The sequence below is a fragment of the Pteronotus mesoamericanus genome, unplaced genomic scaffold, assembly GCF_021234165.1.
Source record: "Pteronotus mesoamericanus isolate MK-2021 breed Mesoamerican mustached bat unplaced genomic scaffold, CSHL_Meso_final contig_73, whole genome shotgun sequence".
NCBI classification, from domain to species: Eukaryota; Metazoa; Chordata; class Mammalia; order Chiroptera; family Mormoopidae; genus Pteronotus; species Pteronotus mesoamericanus.
The window spans coordinates 18,609,014-18,616,164 of record NW_026555245.1 but is presented as its reverse complement, the minus strand read 5'-3'; the positions used below and the strand labels follow the sequence as shown (position 1 = coordinate 18,616,164).

Here is a 7,151-nt window from a genome sequence, read left to right as displayed (position 1 = left end):
CCCTGATATCAGACGTCTAATTCAATTCCTCCATGTAGGTCCCTGGTTTTTTTCAAGCTGCTGGCTCAATGTGCTGTAGCTCAGAGGGAGTGAGTCTAAGTAAGTCCATGTGTGGGCCTTTTAAAAGGGACATCCTAGGACTCCAAATGCCCTCTCTCTCACTCAGCCACAACCCCTGCTAGTTTTTACAGCCAGAAGTTAATGGGGACTTCTCTTCCTGTCTCTGAAACCCTGGGCTGGGAGGTCTGGTGTAGGGCTAGGGCCCCTCACTCCTCAGCGGGTATCTCCACAGCTAAGAAATCCCTCCTGATTTCTACCCGCCACATGTGGGTGTGGGACCAGCCCATTCCGAGGCTTCACTCCTCCTACCAATCTCAATGTGGCTTCTTCTTTAAATGCCTAGTTGTAAGACTTCCATTCTGTTAAGGCAGTTCTGAATGATGATTGCTCTATAGTTTACTTGTAACTTTGATGTGGTTGTGGGAGCATTTGAGTACAGCATTTACCTATGCCCTGATCTTGACCAGAAGTTCAAGTTCCATTTGAATGTACCATCAGCTTCTTGCTTGGATCCTTGACTGATAGTATAATTGTCCTTTAACACAAATGCAGCACTAAACTCTGACAAGATGATCTTGAGAAATCCCAGGGAGATAGGTAACAATTTTTAATGACATTTTCTTTGGCCTTAGTAATAAGAAAGTGAATGGCTGTTTAAAATATAATCTGCAGTTAATTATTGATGGCGTAATATTCTTTTTCTTAGTGTTCACTCTCCTCTGGTAAGCCCAGATCCCTAATTAACTATAAACAAAATTATGAAACTACTTTGTGAATTAAGTTTTGAGCATCTTAAGTCTGAGATGCCTGAGGGAGAGACTAGTAATAATACTTTCTAAGTGTTCAAAGATGAAATCGTTTGCCACTGGAGACAGTGAGTTCCACATTGTAGGAAGTGTTAAGTAGAAACCGGAATAGCAATGGGTTGGTTTTTGAACTTATTTTTTTAAGGTTTTTCCCAATGTCTACATTTATGATTTTTTTTGCTCTACATTATGATGGCTTACTACCATTGTATTTATTGTGAAGATGTTGACAATTAAGTTAGATATTTCGATGTAATAGGTGCGTAAACAATATACACAGGGTTTTTTTTTTTGGAGTTGTAATTTTAATCATTTTATTTTATTTTTTATTTTTAAGTATATTTTATTGATTGTACTATTACAGTTGTCCCATTTTTTTCTCCCTTTATCTCCCTCGGCCCTGTACCCCTCCTCTCTCCAGCACTTAGTTCATGTCTATGAGTCATGCATATAAGTTCTTTGGCTTCTCCATTTCCTATACCATTCTTAATTTCCCCCTGTCTATATTGTGCCTACCAATTATGCTTCTTATTCCCCATACCTTTTCCCCTATTCTCCCCTGTCCCCCTCCCTATTGACAACCTTCTATGAGATCTCCATTTCTGTGATTCTATTCCTGTTCTAGTTATTTGCTTAATATGTTTTTATTTTGTTTTTGATCTTTTTTGAGTTGAGTTGTTGATAGTTATGAGTTTGTTGTCATTTTACTGCTCACAGGTTTGATTTTCTTCTTTTTCTTAAATGAGTCCCTTTAACATTTCATATAATAAAGGCTTGGTGATGATGAACTCCTTTAACTTATCTTATCTGCCCTTCCATTCTAAATGATTGCTTTGCTGGGTAGAGTAATCTAGGTTGTAGGTCCTTGCCTTTCATGACTTTGAATACTTCTTTCCATTCCCTCCTTTCCTGTAAGCTTTCTTTTGAGAAATCAGCTGATAGTCTTATGGGAACTCCTTTGTAGGTAACTGTCTCCCTTTCTCTTGCTGCTTTTAAGATTCTCTCCTTATCTTTAATGTTGGGTAATTTAATTACAATGTGTCTTGGTGTGTGCTTCTTTGGGTACAAGTTCTTTGGGAACTTCTCTGAACTTCCTGGACTTGCATGTCTAGTTCCTTCATCAGGTTGGGGAAGTTTTCCTTCATTATTTTTTCAAATAAGTTTTCAATTTCTTGCTCTTCCTCTTTTCTCTCTGGCACTCTGATGATTCAGATGTTGGAATGTTAAAAGTTGTCCCAGAGGTTCTTAGGCCTCTCCTCATTTTTTTGAATTCTTGTTTCTTCATTCTGTTCTGGCTGAATGTTTATTTCTTCCTTTTGTTCCAAATTGTTGATTTGAGTCCCAGTTTTCTTCCCTTAGTTGTTGGTTCCCTTTATATTTTTCCTTATTTCACTTTCATAGCCTTCACTTCTTCCTTTATTTTGCAACCATATTCAATCATTTCTATAAGCATTCTGATTACCAGTGTTTTGAACTCTGCATATGACAGGTTGGCCATCTCCTTGTTGCTTATTTCTCTATCTGGAGTTTTGATCTGTTCTTTCATTTGGACCAAATTTCTTTGTCTCAGCGCACCTGTTATGTTGTAAGGAGCAGAGCCTTAGGTAGTCACCACACACAGACTTTTAAGCAGAAAAATCTTAAAGAAAATTTATCTTCAGTATAACATGGTGGAAACCCTGGTCTTTGGAGACAGATAAACACATGTTTTAACCTTAGCTCTCAATAAAGCTGGTCTTATGGAAGTTATCTAATACCTCTGTGTCTCAGTTTTCTTATATTTTTCTCATTGAGGGAGGGTGGGAATTCACTGAAGTAACACCTAGTACAAATTTAATTTCTCAATAAATGTTAGTTCTTTTTAGTTTACCATCATAATTAGAATGTTCTTCCTGCTATGTCAATTTACTGTGCCAAGGTAAATAAAAATGAATTTCAGAATTTTTTTTTAAGTTCATAGCCAACATCATACTCAACAATAAAAAGATAATGCTTCTTCTCTGAGATCAGGATCAAAAAAAGGATACCTACTCTCACCACTTTTATTCAATATAGTACCGGAAATCCTAGCTGGAACGATAAGGCAAGAAAAAGTAGAAGTAAATAAAAAGCATCCAAACTGGAAAGGAAGAATAAAGCTGTCACTATTTGTAGATAAAATGATGTTTTATATATAGAATCCTAAATATTCCACCAGAAACTGTAAGAAATAAATGAACTCAGTAAAGCTGCAGGATACAGAATCAATAAACAAAAACCTGTTGCATTTTTACACACCGAAAATGAACTATCATAAGGAGAAATTAAGAAAACAATCCCACTTACAATTGCATCAAAAAGGATAAAATACCTAAAAATAAAATTAACCAAGGTGATGAAAGACTTATATATTAAAAACTATAAGACATTAATGAAAGAAATTGATGAAGACACAATAGAAAGATATTTCATGCTCATGGATTGGAAAAATTTAATAATGTTAAAATGTCTATATTACTTAAAGCATTTTACATATTCATTACAGTATTTATCAACATTCAATGGAATTTTTCACAGAAATAGAAGAATTCTAAACTTTTATGAAACCACAAAAGACCCTAAATTACCAAAACAATCTTGGGGGTGGGGCGAAACAAACTTAGAGGCATCACACTCCCTGATTTGTAACTATACTACAAAGCTATAGTAATCAAAACAGTATAATGTTGGCATAAAAACAGACACATAGATTAATGGAACAGGATAGAGAACTCAGAAATAAATCCATGCCTCTACAGTCAATTAATCTATGACAAAGAAGGCAAGAATATAAAATGGGGTAAAGGCAAACTCTTCAAAAAATGGTGCTGGGAAAACTGGATAGTCACATGCAAAAGCATGAAACTAGACTACTACCTTACACAGTACACAAAAATTAACTGAAAATGGTTTAAGACTTAAGTGTAAGATCTGAAACCATAATCCTGGAAAAATCCTAGAGGCAATAAGATCCTTGACATAGGTCTTGGCAAATATTTTTTGGCTGACTCCAAAAACAAAGGCAACAAAATTAAAAATAAACAAGTAGGACTACATTAAATTGGATAGCTTCTGTACAGCAAAAGAAATCACCAACAAAATTAAAAGGCAAACTATTGAATAGGAGAATATATTTGCAAGTTATATATCGGATAAGGGGCTAATAATCCAAAGTACAAAAAAAACCTCTTTCAACTCAACAGCAAAAAAAAAAAAAAAAAAATCAATTACAAAATGAGCAGACAACCTTAATAGACATTTCTTCAAAGAAGACATACAGATAACCAAGAGACACACAAAAAGATGCTCAACATCACTACTCAGGGAAATGCAAACCACAATGAGATATGGCCTACACCAGTTAGAAGGGCAATCATCAGAAAGACAAGCAATAACAAGTATTAGAAACATGTGGAGAAAAGAGAATCATCATGTACTGTTGGTGGGAATGTAAATCGATGCAGCCATTATGCACCAATTTACATAGTGCACATACTATGGAAAACAGTATGGATGTTCGTTAAAAAAAAATTAAAAATCAAACTACCATATGATTTAGCAGTTCCACTTCTGGATATTTATCCAAAAACAAATACAAAACAAAAGATATGAAACAACCTAAGTACCCATTGATGGATGAATGAATAAAGATGACGTGGTATATATCAATGTGTGCGTATAAGAATATTACTCAGCCATAAAAAAAAAAATGGAATCTTGCTGTTGGGAACAACATGAATGGGCCTCCTTGAGGACATTATGTTAAGTGAAGTAAGTCAGGTAAATTCAAATATCCAATGATTTCCCTTAAACGTGGAATCTAAAGCAAACCAACCATGCTCATAGATACAGAGAATGAATTGGTGGTATGGGGAGGGGTGAAATGTGTAATAGGAGTCAAAAGGTACAAACCTCCAGTTATAAAATAAATGTCATGGGGATGAAATGTATAGCATGGTGACTATAGTTAACAATACTCTATTGCGTATTTAGAATGCTAAGAAAATAAATCTTAAACGTTCTCATCACAAGAAAAAAATAGTTTGTAGCTACGTATGATGATGGATGGTAACTAGATTTATTGTGAGGATCATTTTGAAGCATATACAAATATCATTATGTAATACATTTGAAACAATGTTATATTACTTATACCTCAATATAAAAATAATTATTTTTAAAAAATTTTAATTTGTGACAGTGCCCTAGGTGGTCCTGGGATCCATCTCTTGCTTCAACAGAGTTCGGACAAAACAGGCCCAGAGATACCCCTTCTTCCAGCCTCCAACCCCCCTCCATCCTCTTTTCTAGCCACCTCAGGCATCCTCAGCTTCCGATACCAGCCAACACCATTTTTTTTTTTTTTTTTACATTAACTACCTATTGCTAAACAACCATGAGCTCCCATATTTGTCAGAATTACTCCGCTGAGGTGGAGGCTGCTGTTAACCTCCTGGCCAACCTGCATCTGCGCACCTCCTACACCTACCTCTCTCTGGGCTTCTATTTTGACCGTGAAGATGTGGCTCTGAAGTGCGTGGGCCACTTCTTCTGAGAGCTGGCGGAGAAGAAGCTGTAGGGCACCAAACGTCTCTTAAATCCATAAAGCCAGCCCGGTGGCTGCATTCTCTTCCAGGACGTGCAGAAGCCTTCCCCGGGTGACTGAGGTGACACTCAGGACACCATGGCAGCTGCCATGGTCTTCGAGAAGAACCTGAACCAGGTCTGCATGCCCTGGGCTCTGTCCGCACAGACCCTCATCTCTGACTTCCTGCAGAACCACTTCCTGGATGAGAAGGTGATACTCATTAAGAAGATGGGCGGCCACCTGACTAGCATCTGCAGGCTGGCCGGGCCCCCAGCTGGGCTGGGCAAGTGTCTTTTCAAAAGGCTCACCCTCGAGTGTGACTAGGAGCCTTTGGAGCCCAGAGACTTTGAGGGGCCTGTCTGCATGTCCCTGGTATTTTGAGGGGCTTGTCTGCATTTCTCTGGCTTCTGCCTGAGCCTCTCTCCCTGAAATCAAGGGGTATCTTTTTAATCACCCTAGAGCCCTCTCCCATGCATTGGACCAAATGAAAACAATGAAGCTTTTCACAGCAAAAAAAAAAAAAAAAAAAAAAATTGTAAATGGCAATCAGAGTAGTGACCAACACATCCCCTTTAGCATCCCACAACGTTGAGGGCAAGGTGTTGCATGCTATAAACAATACATCATATAAAAAGGTCTTCCTTGAAAAAGCTGATATTTTAAAATAATAGCAATACATTCTATTCATACATTGCTTTTCACCTTACAGCCATTTTGCTTGGGGTTTCACAACAGTGTTATAAGCTGGGCATTATTATCTCCATTTATAAAGGAAATAATTTATAAAGGGCAGAAAATCATAATCCTAGAGGAAGTGGTCTTTTCATGGACTCATTCAGACATTTTATTCGGCCAAGGAAACAAGATTAAAAAATAAAAATAAAAATAAAACATTTAAAAACCAAACAATACACAGCAGCAGAGCTGTTCTGCATGAGTTAAACCAAATAATCTCTAAGCACAGCTCAGAATTTCTGGAGCCAGAAAACCTTGGGCTGTCCTAGCGGGGCAATTAGAGAAACATGCAGCTTAGGGGCTTAGAGCACAGGTTCAGAAAACTTAGTCAAGTCCTGGCCCTTTCACATCCAAATGGTGCTGGTGGCACTTTCTGTCAGCCTTTTCTGTACCTCAGTTTCCTCATCTGTAAAATAGAGCTAAAATAGAACCTACCCCTGGAATTTTTGTGAGTTTCCAATGAAGTAACCTAGTTAAAGAACTTGGCATAGCCCCTACTTCACAGAAAGTTGTTTAATCAATATAGCTATCATTATTACAAGACAAAGCAACAGGAGTCACATTAGAAAGCCAGTTTGCCTAGACCCACAGAGCTGGTTAGCGACAAAGCAGAGACTGGAGCCCAGGTCCTGTCCATTGCCCTTCGGTTATAAATGAACCACAGCTTAATTAGGTTCTGAAACATGGGTGATAAGAATTTCAGCTAAAAGAGAGAACAAGAGCTAGATAGTCTGCTACCTGCTATGGACCTGCAATCTATCGCTGTGGCTTTTCCAGGAAGCAGACACAAGTATCTACGCAGAAAACATAAATAAACCAAATTCCTTCAGAATATTCTTGTCTTCCTCCTGTGCGTGGGACTGCCTCGCCGTTTTATCCCTTATAATATGGTTTGTTTGTGGTTTGAGGAACCAAATCGCCTTAGACAGGTACGAAAGGGCACC

General features: G+C 37.6%; 1 pseudogene; it reads left to right on the top strand.

The window, feature by feature from the left end:
* Positions 1 to 5,280: 5,280 nt before the first annotated feature.
* Positions 5,281 to 5,796, top strand: LOC129078435 (ferritin light chain-like; annotated as a pseudogene).
* Positions 5,797 to 7,151: the final 1,355 nt, after the last annotated feature.